The sequence below is a fragment of the Pavona decussata genome, unplaced genomic scaffold (genome assembly GCF_977016875.1).
Source record: "Pavona decussata unplaced genomic scaffold, jaPavDecu1.1 SCAFFOLD_226, whole genome shotgun sequence".
In the NCBI taxonomy this organism is placed as follows: domain Eukaryota; kingdom Metazoa; phylum Cnidaria; class Anthozoa; order Scleractinia; family Agariciidae; genus Pavona; species Pavona decussata.
In genome coordinates, this window is record NW_028145631.1 from 565,001 (window position 1) to 583,414 (window position 18,414).

The 18,414-nt window shown below is 38.1% G+C and overlaps 1 protein-coding gene and 1 long non-coding RNA gene across 2 annotated transcripts in view; both read right to left on the minus strand.

Moving 5' to 3' along the window:
- LOC146458888 (uncharacterized) overlaps positions 1-18,414 on the minus strand; it is a 76,948-nt gene that overhangs the window by 39,563 nt on the left and 18,971 nt on the right. The window contains exon 5 of the mRNA XM_085090235.1: positions 12,636-12,701. The gene's annotated coding sequence lies outside the window, so the exon portion shown is untranslated. The remainder of the gene's footprint in view (positions 1-12,635; positions 12,702-18,414) is intronic.
- Positions 9,934-11,867, minus strand: LOC146458891 (uncharacterized). Its single transcript, XR_014858109.1, has 3 exons — positions 11,608-11,867; positions 10,775-10,845; positions 9,934-9,990 (listed from the first exon to the last, which is right to left on the minus strand). It is a non-coding gene; the product is annotated as an uncharacterized LOC146458891 (long non-coding RNA).

Here is an 18,414-nt window from a genome sequence, read left to right on the forward strand (position 1 = left end):
ACGGCGCCAACGCACCTAGAATCTCACTCAAAACTCGATCTTTCCTAGCTAAAGTTCACCTTTCTACAACAGAATCGTCTTAATTAAAGCAAGACAGCGTTTTAAATCGATTTTTCATCTTCATACTACATTAATGCTGGATGCGAATCACGATCTATTGAACATCTAGCTGATGCTGTAACACAACTTGGTCGGAAATCCGACGAGGAATCAGTTGATCGCAAGCCTGAAATCGCTAAAGTTATAAGGGAGCAAAATAATCGAATAGCTTTTCAAACTCACATGCACTCTTTGAAAACACGTGTAAAGAAAATCCTCGTCAAGTCCTGCTCTTTCTCGCCATTTTTACTTCAAGTCTCAAACGTTGAGCAAGGTATTTGAACGGGAGACGCTATAAGGCCATTTTGAACAATAAAAAAATACTTAACTAGCATTTGCCCAACGATTACACTCTGCCCGACCACAAAGCATCCCTAAGACCTACTTTATACGGCCTCTATAAGACTTCTACCTCCCGAAGAAGAGCTCTAAATATCAACCCTGCATGAGTCTTATCCCGAGTAAAACTACGCTTTAAGCTAAAAAAAATATATATATATACTGCAGACTGAAGATATTATAGATGGGGTAGAAGCTGCATCTCGTGTGACTTGTTCCCTCATGCACTGGATTTTACGATGTCCTCGCAAAACTTCCCTTCTTCGTCTAATGCACGACTTTGCTCTTAGATCAGCCCACGCCGAATTCAAAGCTTTTTTGGTCTTATGTGTTTAATCAAATCATAGTATAACTAAAATCAAAGAAAATAGTGAGCTTGTCGTTATTTGCTACCAATCATGTTTCTACCATCACTGGTAGCGTCAGGTTTTTTCAACCGTAATGCGCGCTCATTTCAGAAAATTGTTAAAATCGGTTGAGAGTTATAAAATAATTACTAAATATCGCACCTTAGACGTGATCCTGGCTACTGAAAATTGATGATAATTTTGCTACAGGCGTGTTACAGATGAGTTCAGTATTTTAATTAAAATTGTATGCGAACGTCAACGTTTTAATTTCACTAAGGAAACAGTTTTCACAGAACTATCCGCTATCCTTGAAGGAGGGCATCTCTGGCCAACGTCCATCTCCTTATTTTCACGGCTTGATTAAATGTTGGGGGCGTTGTTACGAAAACACGACCTTGGAGGCCCACAGGCATCTATTCGAGGTAGAAAATACAAAATACTGACGGCAGACTGATCCCAACGGCGGAGGTGACGAGCTTGATAGAATAATCAACAAAGGCTAGAATAACTGAAATATAGTTATTTTCTTAAAAAACCAAATTTTTGCCCGATATTGGAGGTAGGCCGGTGTTTATTAATCACAGGTGTATTTGAGTAACTTTTGGCAGGTTTATTCCTTTTCCACTGACACTAAAGTTCAAAGAATTAAACGCTAAATTCAGCAAAGCTGTGAGTCTGTCTCCAGTCGATCAAATTTGAGGAATAATTGTAATTACTCTTTTTTATAAGAATTTATTTTATAAGAATAGCGAGGCTGAAATTTGTGAAATTTTAAGAAATAACCCGTGGCTGAGATTTTGAAAAGAGTACAATTTTGTGTGCTGTTAACTAAACTGTATAAAATTCTTCCTTTCAATCTCTAAACGGCAAAATTAGACTAGCAAATAAACCGATAAAAACTTGCACTAGCCAAATGTTCGATGCTAATGACAGTTCGATACAGATCCGAACACCAAACACTTAGATATCCCAATACATTCTAAAACGGAAATGTCATACGCTATAATCTAAGAACATTGAAAAGAATATTTTCAGCCTAACATCGGCACAAAATAAGAATATTCAGCCTGGGTCGGAAAAACAATATTCCGCCTTATTTATTCTTCTGCGTTAGCAGTTCCTTTCATACTCAGGCGTCAAATTCTCCCATGAGCTATAAGATTTATAACCCTCGAATCTCCAACTTTCAGAATCAAACACAAATCAACCGATTCATTTGAAAACTTTCAATGCCAAGAAAGAACTACTGAATCTGGTTGCCCATTAGCGATCGCGAATTTATCCATCCCGCAAAATGCTCGGCAATTGAAGGGCTGTACGGTTATCAGTGCTTGAGTTCTAACCTCTAGAAAGGGCCAATTTTTCTTAGTTTAAACGGTCATTCCAGTGCATGGCAACCTTTTATAATGAAATCTATCTTTCGTTTTGAATTGTTACAGCAGGAGACCTCCGACTGAAGGCAATATATGTATTTTCTCGATTAAACGCTGGAGGCGTAATTTAAAACTCGACCTTAAAGGCCCGGAGTAGCGACGCAGAAAAAAAAATTTCGCCATACAAAGCAATTTCCAAACAGGACTAAAATATCACCGAGCCAATTTAACTAGCTCGAAGAATTGCACACTGGCTGATTGTCAGGAGCACATTCATGTTAACTTCTCGTTTTGGACTGAAAAAATGTCGTTTTTTCTCTTGAAATTTGCGGAGGGAGATACGCGGGATTCGCCAAAGGTGTGGATTGTCACGTGCAAGCCTCACACGGCATCAAAATCCTCTCATCTAGGGGGTTTACATGTACATAAGCTTTAGTTACAATATGAGAATAAATGCTCCAAAACTTCTGTGAAAAATATTAGTGGATTATCATAAAAGAAAACAATGAAAAGAGCAGTCAACTCTTATATTAAAATCAGTCTACATACACAAGTAGAGTATTGAAATAATCTATATTCCATTTTAAACTTCAGCCAAAATACTCGACGCATTGAAGAATCGCCGATAAACGTATTCGAGTCTTATTTACTTGACTCCCTTGCGACAATTGATTTCAATAATATTGACAATCCTCCAAGCATAAGATGTCAAATCAGTCGTTGATTTGAATAATTATCGTTTTCCGAAACATGAATCTTTAAAACGAAATTAATCCATAAACGTTTCGATAACATGCCAATCTACTGAGAGCGGTTCGTGTGGGTCCACTTGTACTTGTCAAATACTTTGCAATTCCTTCAGTTTACACAGTAAAAACAAGTTTTTGGCGGCCAGTACAAACTCAAGTCTTGTCGGGTGATCCAGTAACCGTTTGCGTAAAAGTAAGCAGTCAATTCCCTATCAAAGCAATTCATTTTTCCACTCTTGCTATCGGTTCAACTATAATTCTCTTGTAAAACTGATTTGTTGATTCAAGGACGAAAGGAGGTTGGAGCATAGCAATTCCGAAGTTACATTTTTAATTTATGATCGATTTATGACTGGATTCAGTTTACAAGAATTAACATACTGAAACTGGGCACATTTTGAGACTTTAAAGGGGACTGAAGGAATATGATAGTCGATAACATATTAACAAGACTTCAATTTAAGGGCTTATGACAAGAAAGCAAGGTCAAGGAATAGCATAAAAGAGAAAGATGTGACTTAGTTTTCTTTTAAGAAAGAGACATATAGACTGAAATGAAACATAAAAACAAGTGTGATAAGTGGGCAATAATTGACGGCGCCAACGAACCTAAAATCTCACTCAAAACTCGATCTTTCCTAGCTAAAGTTCGCCTTTCTACAACAGAATCGTCTCAGTAATTAAAGCAAGACAGCGTTTTAAATCGATTTTTCATCTTCATACTACATTAATGCTGGATGCGAATCACGATGATTAAACATCTAGCTGATGCTGTAACACAACTTGGTCGGAAATCCGACGAGGAATCAGTTGATCGCAAGCCTGAAATCGCTACAGTTATAAGGGAGCAAAATAATCGAATAGCTTTTCAAACTCACATGCACTCTTTGTAAACACGTGAAAAGAAAATCCTCGTCAAGTCCTGCTCTTCCTCGCCATTTTACTTCAAGTCTCAGACGTTGAGCAAGGCATTTGAACGGGAGACGCTATAAGGCCATTTTGAACAACAAAAAAATACTTAACTAGCAGTTGCCCAACGATTGAACCCTTCCCAACCACAAATCATCCCCAAGACCTACTTTATACGGCCTCTATAAGACTTCTACCTCCTGAAGAAGAGCTCTAAATATCAACCCTGAGTCTTAACCCGAGTAAAATTACGCGTTAAGCTAAAAAAATACTGCAGACTGAAGATATTATAGACAAGGTAGAAGCTGCATCTCGTGTGACTTGTTCCCTCACGCAATGGACTTTACGATGTCCTCGCAAAACTTCCCTTCTTCGTCTAATGCACGACTTTGCTCTTAGATCAGCGCACGCCGAATTCAAACCTTTTTTAGGTCTTATGCGTTTCATCAAATCATAGTATAAATACAATCAAAGAAAATAGTGAGCTTGTCGTTATTTGCTAGCAATCATGCTTCTACCATCACTGGTGGTTTCAGGTGTTTTTAACCGTAATGCGCGCTCATTTCAGAAAATTGTTTAAATCGGCGGAGAGTTATAAAATAATTACTAAATATCGCACCTTAGACGTGATCCTGGCTACTGAAAATTGATGATAATTTTTCTACAGGCGTGTTACAGATGAGTTCAGTATTTTAATTAAAATTGTATGCGAAAGTCAACGTTGTAATTTCACTAAGCAAACAGTTTTCACAGAACTACCCGATATCCTTGAAGGAGGGCATCTCTGGCCAACGTCCATCTCCTTATTTTCACGGCTTGATTAAATGTTGAAGGCGTTGTTACGAAAACGCGACCTTGAAGGCCCACAGGCATCTATTCGAGGTAGAAAATACAAAATACTGACGGCAGACTGATCCCAACGGCGGAGGTGACGAGCTTGATAGAATAATCAACAAGGCTAGAATAACTGAAATATAGTTATTTTCTTAAAAAAACAAATTTTTGCCCGATATTGGAGGTAGGCCGGTGTTTATTAATCACAGGTGTATTTGAGTAATTTTTTGCAGGTTTATTCCTTTTCCACTGACACTAAAGTTCAAAGAATTAAACGCAAAATTTAGCAAAGCTGTGAGTCTGTCTCTAGTCGATAAATTTGAGGAATAATTTTAATTACTTTTTTTTATAAGAATTTATTTTATAAGAATAGCGAGGCTGAAATTTGCGAAATTTTAAGAAAAAACCTGTGGCTGAGATTTTGAAAAGATTACAAATTTGTGTGCTGTAAACTAAACCGTATAAAATTCTTCCTTTCAATCTCTAAACGATAAATTTAGACTAGCAAATAACACGATAAAAACCTGCGCTAGCGAAATGTTCGATGCTAATGACAGTTCGATACAGATCCGGACACCAAACACTTAGATATCCTCTTGCTAAGGTTGCGGAAATTGACGCTCAAGCCGAATTAATGCAACTAAAATTACAGTGTAAAGCTAATTTTGAAATTCACAATAATTTAATGGAATTAAAGTTTTCTTGCTAAGCCTGTCGCCTTTGCAGGGCAGACGAAGCTTTTCCCTTCCGTCTCAGCATGATTTTAAACCATGTACAGTATGGTTGCACTCTAAACACTCAGAAAAACCGAAACATGCTTCGAAAGTACGGAGCTTTTTCGATTTTAATCATTTTCTGCCAGGTGCTGTTCTTTCCGGTCATTTTGGTGAACGACCACATGCAGTCAACAAGGATGAAGTTTAACTCATATAAGCTGTTTTGTGAAAGATTCTTTCAGTCTACATTAATAAATTTTGACATATAGGGAGTGAGTGAGTCAATTGGCATCCGAGGAGCTACCCAAATCCCAGGATGCACCACTAGATCTCCTTGCAAAGCTGACAACAGTTCATTTCCACAAAAGCGTTTATTAAATGTCAACTCCAATGTACGTACAATAAGTACACAGATAAATTGTAGTTACACTTTAGGCAGTCCTGATTAAACATAACAAGTATTAACTCTCTCTATGTTATAGCCTGTACGTTGTTTCAAGGCAAAATTTCAAAGAGAGCCTCACGTTCACCTTGATCAAAGAAAGCAAAAGTGCAACATCAATTTAATCCCGATAAGGAAGTCATGTTTTACCCCAGCTAAACATAAACCAACTAATATCCCTCAATGTTGACTATTCCTTGAATAGTTAACTTTATATGTGAGCAATAACATGAATTGGTTGCTGTTGCAAAATAGCTTTCTTCCAATGTTCAAGGGTCCTTTCATTTCAGGTCATTAATTCAGGGCTGTGAACTGAAGAAATGAAGATGCAATGAAGAAATTAAAAACATTACTTATATAGTATAGAGCTGTTACGAAACCGACTCGACAATTAGAACAGTATCACTGCATTAGTAACTTAATGGGTACAGAAAGTTGTTACGCGTCAGCAAACTCAATTCATGTAATTGTTCACCTACAAAGCTGATTATCCAATCCTATATCGAGACATCGAAACATATAAAGCTGTTCGCGTTTAAAACTTAACCCCATACGAGCGATCATTGTGCAGAATATCTTCACTTTAAGGAACGTTCAGTTGTTTCAGCTTGCAATTTTTAGCTCTGTTACGATAGTCCTTTAGTTCAAGTTAAGAAAAAGACCTGACGATCGCTCGTCTGAAGCGTTAATCTAGAATTAAACAAGCATAAATGTAGGTTTTGCGTAAACCATAAAACGTGTCACCACCGGACATAATGACCGCTTTTCTGATTCTAGGGGTGAGCAAGGAATTCCCGGCTATATCACAACCAAGGAATCCCGTATCACAAGAAACAGCGCAAGGAGGTGGTACTATATATCTGCAGACGAACATGTACAGCTAACTCTTACTATCCTGGTCCAACCACAATTACATTTCTTTTTGAGGCAAGCTTCCTTTATTGCGAACTAAGCACTATTTCAATTATCTAACAACCATGGATCTCGATGCCTCAAACTCCAGTATGCTGGACAACGCTAATTCCTTGGCACACAAAAGTAATCAACACTGTAAAGAAAATGTAAAATAAATAAGAGGAGAAAAAAAGGTACTATAACTAGAATCAACTCCCGGAGACTGCTGTGTTCAATAGTAAAGACTGAGGCTGAAAATTCTGTCTTAAAAATGAATTAACTCTGCAGTGTATGTGTAAATGGACCCATGAATTTCCTACTGATCATGAGCGTTATAGCCTTATGGTCTCCTAGCTGAGTAAAGGTCAGTGGGAAATTCATGGTAGCACTTTAACAAATACTGCAGCGTTTATTAACCGTTCCATCATTTGTGTCAATAGTGCTAGCGCCACAATATCCATTCACTGAAAAATGAATAAGTACCCTAGAAATTTAGGGAGTCATAACTTGCTTGATGGAATATTACAAGAACTCTGTGGCAGCAATGCAGCTAGAACACCGGGTTTCATGTGGGGATATTTAAAAACAAGTTCAATTCATGCCGGGTGGAAACACATTCTCGTAAGATTTAGCACTTAATCTCCCGGGCTTAATCTGTGACCGCCCAAAACTAATACGTCACGCACATGTAATGTGGCAAATATGTTACGCATGTGGTTCACGCCCTAGTCACTCCTTGCTAAAGCATGTAACTTGTTTCCTTAACGTAAATCAGTAAACGTGTTGTATGGTTTACGGTTTGTGTATATACACAAGCATGAGACTATCACTTGTAAAACCTGATGAAGAAAATCCCTGATGAAGTTTGCGTAGTCTAACGAAACGCGTCGGATAATACAAAGTTTTAGAAATCAAGTTCGTTCAGTGCTGCTCACTAGTTCAGCCTTTTTAAAAATTGGTTTATGTGGCAAGCTACTAAGATCATGTAGCCATTTGAGGCCCAAGCCAGCGTATCAGCCTTTGGAAAGTATGAAGTAGCAGTACTTGGCTTGTATAGGTCTAATGGTAGCTTTAGGGGGGTAAACAACTACACTTGATTGGAGCATGGGCTAAAGAAAATTAGTTTACTCCTGGATAGCTCTGAAAATGCAGTTCTTAGTAATCACTGGTGACCTCACTGACCTTACTGCTACCTCAATCCTACAGTGTTTTCAGGGAACGGTCTAGACCCTCCGCGGCCTTCTTTCTCTCAAAGACAAAACAATTACTCTAGATCTAGAACGAACGTTTCCAATGTCCCGCTTGCTTGCATTTAAGGAAGCTCGCAGCAGTTTTTCTGGACTTAGGGTGGAAGTTTTAAAATTACAATCTCGCATTGAACATTAAAGGAGAAGGTCACTCTAAAAGTCATTTTTTTTTATTGAGCAACAAAATGTTAATGCTGAGCTGAGTTGCTCGCCGTTTTTTGAGCTTCTGAAATGCTTCCGATCCATACAAAATTCCCCTCCAAAATCCAAATTGAGCACCGCCATTTTGACAAGCACTTGGTAATCTGGCCGTCTTCCATGACGGAAACCGAAACGTAAAATAAACAAGTGGAAATGGCTCCGCTTGAACGATATCGTTTCGAACCAGAACGTGTCCGTCAATCCGAAGATGAAGAAGTGCAAGGTAATGAAAACAATGAGAGAGTTCAAGGTACATTTTAGTGTATGCCAACCGCAAGGGAATGCCTTTGTTGTCGAGAAGAGCTAGTGTCTAGTGTATTTGTACTCGAAACCTCGTAGTTTACTGTAAATTGTATGTCGGTTCAAACATTAAAAATCAATTTAATTGATGTCTTCCATTTGTATTTGTTTTTAATCTGTCTCACTGCTTGCCGGTTTATTACGCAGGGATTTCATTTATCATCGAAAACGAAGATCTTTTAATAATGGTTTTTCTTAACCGAGCTGTGTTAATAAGAACTGCAACACTGAAATTCTACTTCTCTTTTTTGAGAGATCTTTTTCGAGAGGTTCCACCAATCAGCTCAATTTGTACGAATTCAAAACAGTCTTCTGTAAAATGCTCACTACACACATATACATTCTTCGGCAGCTCGAATCTTTTTTCTCGGCATAACTGGTCGAGCCACTTCTTTGCTAAACTCTCGTGTTTAACTGGCACATTATGAAAAGATACACCTGTTTCTTTATCTCTTTTGGATCTGTTATTGCAGTCTGGAGCCGCACACGACGGCATATTTAGTCCACAGCAAAAAGAAAAACAAACAAACAAAATTTACGGCGGAAAAATACACCTCTGTCACTGCGTTTGAAACTCCCCCCGTCTGCAGTTCGCGCCAGTTCCGCTGGACGGAATGACGTCAAGAAGAAGCGGCCGGGCAACTAAGTGTCATTCAAAATGGCGGTGCTCAATTTGGATTTTGGAGGAGAATTTCGTATGTATCGGATGCTGTTCAGAAGCTCCAACAACGGTGAGTAACTCAATTCAGTGTTAACTTTTTATTTGGTGAACTAAAATTTTTTAAATTTTCATTGGTGAACTAAAAAAATACATGATTTTTAGAGTGACGTTCTACTTTAACCTTGATCTGAATATAAATGTAAAAGTAAATTTTACGTTTTGCACGACTTCTCATAATCATGATTAAAATTCAAAGCACTTGAATAGCAGTGAAATAGACCAGGAAAAACAAAATAAAACTCTTGTTCGGAAAAAGCGAATAACGACTGAACTTGACCAAGATTCAGCCTTCTTATCTAGCACCGGTTTCGCCGGGTTCTTGAACCTAAACCTTGCACGAATATCGAAAAGAATTCTTTCTTTAACCGATCGCAATTTAACATAATTTTAAGATATTCCGATTTATGCAAAGTAGGATCCTTAATTTTAAGTGTTTTCAAACATAAATATCTTAAAATCTGAGCCACCCAGGATGCTTAATATACATTTACAATGTTTTGCTATGAGGAAAGACCTCTTAACAGAAAAGAGAAAGCGTCAAGTTTTTATTTTGCCAGAGATATTGGTGAAAAGGGTGGGAATAAACAAAATCAAAATCTATCTATCGAAGGAGACCGAAGTTTACATTCTATGCGAGATAGTAATTTCAAAACCTCTACCTTACGTCTAGAAAACTGAAACTTCTTTTTCTCAGAACGCCAAATTTTAGAGCCCGGCATCATCTAAAATTATTTTGATAAATAATCAGGAAGTTAACTTGCCATTTCAAATTTGCAGGGCAAGGCTTGTTCGGACCACACTCATGATCACCTTTATCTCTTGTTTCTGCAAACTGCAAAGGAACGGATACAAAGAAAAAATACTGAGCCTCGCAGATTCAAAAGGTTCTCGCAAAATAATGTGGATAAATACTGGTTAAAATGAGTGACAGAAACTGAAGTGTTTTAAATTTAAACCTAAACGCTTGAATGTCACATTTGCCTCGCAAAAACATTGAAAGCGCATGTGCAATTGCACAAAGACAAGTATGACCTCACTAATAATGTAATCTTTTTCTTTTTACTATTAACTGATGATTAGATTCTTATGGATGCAATTTTTTACAAGTACAATTACGTTTGTATTTCAGTATTTATGGCGATTTTGGAAAAAGCTGTGGTGTGGAGGCGGGAGGAAGTCCGCTGTGAGTCGAGGTCTTTTTTACTGGAATGATTGATTGTTCCAACTTTGTTTAAACGTCGTTTCTTGTGTCTCAACCTATCGATTTATAGCGGCAAGTCTTTTGTGTTAATGCAGCGCATCCGCCATATATGTCGGATTGGAAACGAAGGCCGAGTCCAGTTTAGATTAATTTGGGTTTATATATATTCGTTAGACTGATTGCTTTTCAAACTTCAGTTAATATACTTTATATACCAGTATGTAATTTTCGATATTCCTTTTTATTCCTATTATATATAATTATGTATTTCTTTAGTTTGTCCTTGATGATCTACTCTGTAGATAAGTCATCATTACACCATTATTATTATTATTATTATTATTATTATTATTATTATTAATTATTATTATTATTATATCGGATTGAATCTACAAGTACTGGTGCCAACCTCTTCTACATCTTCCATGATTTTCCACAGGGCTGCCTTTTCACGATTGTTATAATAGGATCTAAAAAGAAAATGTGAGTTCAAATCAACTGAAAAACTAAGGCATTTAATTATTATATATTTACAGGGACCTATCTGCTGACAACAAGAGAGCATGAAGACAAGTGATAAGCTTGTTTTGGTTTTATTTATCTGGTGGAAGCTTTGTGAATCGATCAAACGTGGCCTCCTTATTTTAAGATATAGTATTCAGAACAAGCTGAAAGTCAGGTTCTTATTTTTTCGCTGTATTAACGAGCAAGCAATTCTCTTAATTAAATTTAACACGAATTAAATAAATATCTGAATAACCTAAAGATTAAAAAAACGGCAAATTGTGATAGCTTTTTCAGCTGTCACTTTCATAGCATCAATGCACAAACTCGTGATAAACCTTCTTTGTACGCGTTATATCAACAACATTCTAAAGTATGTAATGTCAGTCAAGCTAGTTTGTTAAGTCTAAAGATTAAAGCTGCCTCACACATTTGTTGTGTGCTATTCCAATTTTAAAATAAAGAAAAAACTAAATGCCTTTCTGTACATTTATCAAAGGCAGAAAGTAAAGTAACTTCCTGACTAATGACTATGTCATTAGATGGCAGATCACGGCCCCAAAGGGTTGCTCCACGATCATTTCTCATGAAATTGGCAAGTCAATTTGACAGAGAAAGCCAATGATTGAAACCTCGTGTCAATGTAGATAAACGTATGTAGTATTTGACTAACTCTCTAAGTGTTTCTTTACTTAGTGGAATCTTTATGATAATTAGTGTTTTCTTACTTGGACTCAACGAAGGCAGTTGAGAGGCAAAGAACAAGGACAATGACAGCAATGGCTTGTTTCATCTTGGGCAATGAATCCTATGGAAAAAGTGGGAAGCAAAGGCGGAAAAAGATCTTGGATTAGGTCTGTGATGCTTAAAATCTATGTTTCCTTCATTAGGGAAGTATGGTTTCAGCTTCTAGTTTTATATGGATGCTCTAGGACTGAGTTGCAGGCAGTGTGCAGGACACTCGTGGGGACTAGAACAATGGCATTAAACCAGGTTAATGGAATTTCAATGTCGATGAGTGGTGTATGTGTGAAAGCAATGGGATGTTTTGTTTTTAACCTGGCGCCTATAAATGAACAAACGTTTATCCAAAGATAGCTTAGTGGTAACAATCCTATTACTTTCCTTTTAGAAATATACGCACAATCTTAAACCGGCCATTGCGGGTTGAGGTAACACCAGTACTCCTTATCTCGTGTATTCTCGATCGTTACAGGCAGCCGCTCTTAAGTATTTTAAAATAATTTAAAAAAAAATTAACATGAAAAAATTTACAGCTTTAAAGATTAATAATATAAATGGATGAATGGATGGATATGAAATATAGATAGAAGAGAAAACTTAATTTAACCACGGTAACTTTGATCAAAAATTACAATACATTGCAGTTTTGTTCTTAAACAAGTTGTCCGATCGTTTTCAATCTATACCTTAGTCTATTTTTTAGCACCTGAATATTAGAAACTGACGAAAACAATGGGTAGAAACTGAACAAAAACAAAAGAACAGATACATTTTTCCTACAGAAGAAAAGTCTGGATCTAAATGGTCAACAATCAAAATGTCTCGCGCTTCCGCTAGAATGCCTGCTAAATTGCTACGTACCCCGTTCTCTGTAAAAAAAAGATTAGCCCTGAAAAAACTAACAAAAAATGCTAGTCGAATAGAAAGCCTCTTAGCTACTTAGTGGCCTAGTAGTCCAGTGAATTTCGTTTACAAACTGACAAATCTTTACTCAGATAAGTAAACAATTTACCTTGTAGGATGTTGTAAGGTTGTTTAAACTTCAGTTGGATCCGGAGCTTCCTAGCCAGGCCTAGAACTGAAATAAAGATCTATCTGGTTGTGTCCTTTTTATTGCTTTGAAGACAATACATCCACCCACACAAGTAATGTGGTCGTCAATGGTCAAAAAATTAATTAGAATTGCAGCTATCTGACATATCTTAATTATCTCTCACATTTTTCACTTTGTGAGTGGGAATTGCCTAAAAATATCCAAACATACTAAGTATGGCAACGACTTCCTCAATTAGTTAAATAACTCATAAGCTCCATTACGTGAACAGGCAACGCTTTATTGCACATTACGATCTTAAGTGGCCCATTGTATATTAAAAACTCAAAAATGAGGTCAGACAAATTCAGATAACCTTCTTTGTTTAAGAAGCCCCGCCAACGCTTCTCGAACAGCGGTATTTCTATTTCAATGTTTTGAGACGTTTATTTTTGGATTAAAGAAAATTCTTTTATTCAGTTGACTGTGGAAGGTGTGGCCAAATGAAGCAATTTTGTCTAACGTCAAAACAAAACACTTTACACCTTTGTTATGCGAAATTAGGTAAAGAATTAATGCGTTTTATTTTCCAAAGTGTGATTCGGGATATGACAAAAATCACACGGACAATTATGGAAGAGGTATGCTGTAGAATTTGGCTTTCAAAATTAAAAGTCAATCATGAATTGAACTCAGTGTTTTTTTTTTATAGTTTTGGTCTGTTTCTGAGTCGTGACTACTTTGCTCACCTTTGTCTTGGGCGGCTTCCCCAGTTCTGCGCTACATTTCGAAAACCGAACGTGAATAAAAAAAACATACCTTAGTGGGAAACTGCTTTCCATTGTAATTGAGACCACGGGATATCTATTATTAGCTCACGGTTTTATAAGGTTTATTTATAATGCCACATCGACTTTCAACTAATTTGGCTGCAATATTTTAGAGATAATGCCAAACAAAACTGGCCAGGGAATCAGTTTGATCTTTAGTAAACGTTTAGTGTGGCAACCATTAACGCAACACGTCTCACATATTTCTGACCACCGGCTAAATTTGAGCCCAGATGCCTTGGCAGCCAAATAAAATATCGAAAAACCTTGGCCGTTGAAGAGGTTCTCGGGTCCTGGCGCTTTCTAACGAGAGGTTCGCAAAAAATATATACTTTATTAAAAACTACACTTATTAAGCTTTATATTGATATACAGTTTGTTATGATTTACAGTGTCACAACTAACTAGCGTCCGACTTGAATATTTCATGAGAAACACCTCAAAAGTTGAAAGTACCCTTGAATTAAAGAAGGATGAAATTTGAAGCGGAAAGGTTCGAAATTTTAATGAGCGAGCCGACATTAGACATGTTAGCCAAATAAAAGTAGCTAAACATTTGGATTGTGCAGCAGTCTACCTTAGCTTAGCTGTGCATGATCATCTCGCGCTAGGACGTCCTCATTCTTAACATAACCTTTTCACTCTTTTCAGGTATGAGCTCAGAAGTTCAGTATTCTTTCTCAATTTTGTTTCTATAGTCCGTTCACATTAAATAATGATATTTCAGTCGGAGTTGTTTGGATATCTCGGCAAATTGTTGTCACGCAAAGCCGTCTACACTGGATACTTAACACGATCTACAAAAAACACTCACTTGAACTAGTTGAAAGGACGTCAGAGGAAGCTGGGTTTTCTTTCTGAACGTTAGACTTGAAGTTCAAAGGACTTCAGACGAAATTTTGATGATCGAAGAGAGTCACAAAACTGACAAAGTCGTTCTTAGTTTCATTGGTTTACGGTCAGCTACGGCTAGCTCAGTATAAATTAAACAAAGTACTCCTACTTAACAATTTGGTGTGCATATTTGGTGTCCATATTTGAGCGTAAAAAAAGATAGCGCAGTGCCATACTGAAAAGAGGTTTGAAAGCTAGGACACGTTACAAGTATCGACCCGTGGTACTTGAAAACAAGACCAGCTAACTAGCGTATGCAGCTTTTCAGGCACGACACCGAAGTACGGGCAGCGCGGCTATGAAGCTTACCAAGTAAGCCCCAAAACTGCCACGCGAATTTAGCTGACAAATAATTTAAAAAAAAAGGAAAATCATGATGTATATTAAGTGTGCGTATATCTTATATGACCAATTTCTTTCCTCTGAATAAGTTCACTTTTTATTTAACATAACATAACAAGCGAACTATAAAGAAAGTTAACTCTACAATGATAAAGTTAAGTCTGCAATGAGAAATCAGTTGTAGACCTATTACTCGACGTTATCTGGGAAATATTGTGTTTGCTTAAGCGGTTATATTTACAAAAGTTACAGCCAGCAATATCTCAGATAAGATCAGAAATGTATTAAACGTAAATAAATGGTAGCAGGTTATAATTCAAGTGGAACATCGTTAAAGCTTCCTTGAAAACAAACCTCTTGTGGTTTTTGGCAGGTTTAAGAGTTTCGACATGAGTGCATTTTCATAATAGTCCCGCAATCTTGTTAGAAACTTTTTTTACATCATGAAACCTTTTGTGATTTCAGTTGACGGCACATTAGGTCGTGAGATTTAGGCATCAGTGCATTTTCATAATAGTCTTGAAATTCGCCGGAAACGTCTTTGAAAACAAACCTCCTGCGGTCTTATTCAATTTCCATGAGTTGCGATTTAGGCATGAGTGCATTTTCATAATAATGTCGCAATTTTGCAAGGAACTTGTCTCAAAGCAACGTTTTCAGTGTGGTTTTAATTTTTCGTTAGCTGATATTTTGGCTTGGGTGGAAAACTAGGAGTGCCAAAGGTTTTGTAGGGGAGGCTCCGCCCTGATTTCCAGACACTTACCATTATATTTACTAGTTTTTACAGCAAAGGTAACCCTTTCATATACTTATCGTAGAATCAATGTTTCTCTTTAATGGAGTTCAGTCTGAAATAAAATTGAATAAAATTCGATAAAACGAATGGCAATTTAGCAAAACATATTCAGAATTAATCTCCCTTTTTACTAACAGTGTAGAGGAAAGAAGGAGACAATAATTAAGGATGATGGTCATTAACATTTACACACGATTTTTATTTGTGCCTTTGTTTTTTTTTTTATGATTTATACCAAAAGGCTCGAAATTTATGAGCGAGCCCACATTAGACATCTTAATCAGTGACTCAAAAGAAGCTTAAAATTTGATTATGTTGCATAGTTCAGGGTCGTAACATGGTATATGGGCTCAGGGCTCAAAGCTCAAAATATGACTGGGATCAGGGCTCAGAGGAAAGGGCTCAGGGCTCAGAAGAATGGGATCAGGGATCACAAGGCTTTTGAGCTCGAATCAGGGATCAGAATTGTCACACCATGAACACACGGTAAAAAAATCTCTTATCACAATATTTTTCCGCGTAATAAGGTTTCTGTCCATAGAATTTCCTGGCCGACGTACATTTCCTATTCTTGCTTCCGGCTGGGGGCAATTCCTGTCATGTGAGTTGTTTGACAAAAACATGGTATCGTATTCTTAATTAATTCAATTGTTGAGCGGACTTTCCTCGCCTTGTTACGCAACTCTGCCTACGGCTCTCTGGGCTCTTCTCAAAGCGCTGTGTACATATCCTGACATATCTTTTGTTGTGAGAAATGGGTAAGAGGAAAAAGGAGAAAAAGAAGTCGCGGGACAGAGAAAGGTACGTAAGTACATCTTTGACTGGTTTTACTTTGTACTTACTCCTGGCAAGTCTTCAAGCATAACAATACAGGACAATAGACAAACCAATTCATTAAAAGCGGAATTTACTTGATTTACTGATAGGAGGAGGAGCACCACGGATTGAGCACTATGATAACGACAGCCCTAAGGTTGTGCAGACATGCAAACATTGTCTTTTAAATGGGACTCAATGTGTGGTTTCTTGTGAAGAATGCAAAGAAGAAGGGATTGTGTGCGACGAATGTGAACAAGTTGGGCATACAAGTATAAAGCCGATGGAACGCAAGTGCGCTCGTTGTCAGGTTGGAGTGTTATCGATTACAAGAGTTGCCATGGGTGTCTGACTCAGAAGCCTCCCAGAGAAGCCATATGTCTAGTATCGCAAATGAAGACACCAGAGTTCCTGTTCCAGACCCTCCGCACGTTCTCAAGCTAGTAAGGAGTGGGCTCTTCAACTATTGGGTTCTACATGGAAACTATCTCTTTAATCTGAAGCTCCTGCGTTCTGCCAGGGAGGATTCCAACGAGGCTATTTCCAAGCCAATTGCACAGTCACTTCCCCGCAGCTGTATACGCAACAAAGATCAAATGAACATGGCGACTGCTGTAGGCCCTTTTAAAGAGAACCTGTTAAATGTTTTGCCAGATGACCCATCAGTTTGCACCCTTGTTCCAGAACAGGACAGATTTTGGCGGCAAAACCCAGCTAAGAGCATCTTAAAATTTCCCACTGCAGTTGCATTTTCTTCAAAACACAGCATCCTGATCATTACAGATAAAGCAAAATCAACGGGGTACATGGCGAATATGCACAACCGGGTGTGCATCATTCCGATTGCAGGTCCAGATGTTGGATTTTCCAGTCCAACTGGCTTGGCTATCAGGGACAACTACGTGATCGTTGTGAACTCTGGCGCAGAGACAAGCTTTTAAGTTGTTGACATCGCGAAAAGGGCTTTTGTTTTCTTCCTTCACCACCTTAGATTTGGAGCAATTTTTTAGTGGAATGAGAACACCCGCTCGCCCAACCCCCGACATGAACGACTACGCATCGCGGAGGCCCAGCTGCATTTTAGAATCTATCGAGAGGCTATACCAATCCTCGTTCATCTCTTATACCGGTCCTCAAAGCCATTATACACAGAGAAAGCTGGGTCTAAAGGCACCGGAATGGCTTCGAAAGTCCCACGGCAAGGGTAACGAGGATGTGGACGAAGAAACGAGCGCGTAGGAAAAGGAGAGATAAGGGAAGGCATTGCAGGGCTTTGCGAAGGAATTTGGACGGGGTGTACGACAACAAAGAACAAGAGGGAAGACCAAAGAAAGATCTGGTACACTTCCACTTGCCCTGAGTATGTTCAGAAGGAATGTATCGGCACATGGAGAAATCGATCTACTGAAAGAGGTTCAAGGGAGTGAAGGACAATCTACAGCTCATGACGCAGTCGAGGAATACGAGATTATCTTTTCAAAAGGCGATGTAGTTGCTTTCAAGCACAACTACAAGAGCTTTATTATTCCTTTCTTCCTTGCAGTTCTTTCAGAAGATCTCCACCATAACGGTGATGCATTCCTGGAAGATCGCATGAGTTTGAGATGGCTGGAACAGTCAGATGAAGATCCCCTTGTATACAAGACTGGGCACCTTGACGACAGAAATTCACCGGAGTGTATCATCGAGAAAGTTGAGATAATAAAAGATGGAAACAACTTCTGTTTGAGCCACCATGAAGAACAACGCCTAGTTGCATTGCTCCAGGGGTCAGTTGAATCAGATGATTCATCGGAGTCAAGTGGTGATGAGGAGGAAGGGGAGCAAGGTCAGGTGGACAACTTTTCAGAGCCCATTAGATTCGAAGCTGGAAGAATGTAGGTCTGGAAGACCTACAACCAGATATGTCCTTTGACAATCTAGTTATTAAATCAGGAAAAGCCAGTGGCGGGATTGATACAGAAAGGCTGTTGAGCTGTAGAACCTGTGGCCTGCACCATTTCATTTTTCTACTTCATGTAAAGCAGGTGGCTTGCTATTGGTAATTGATCTAAGCCCCAACAACATCAACAGGGATGGC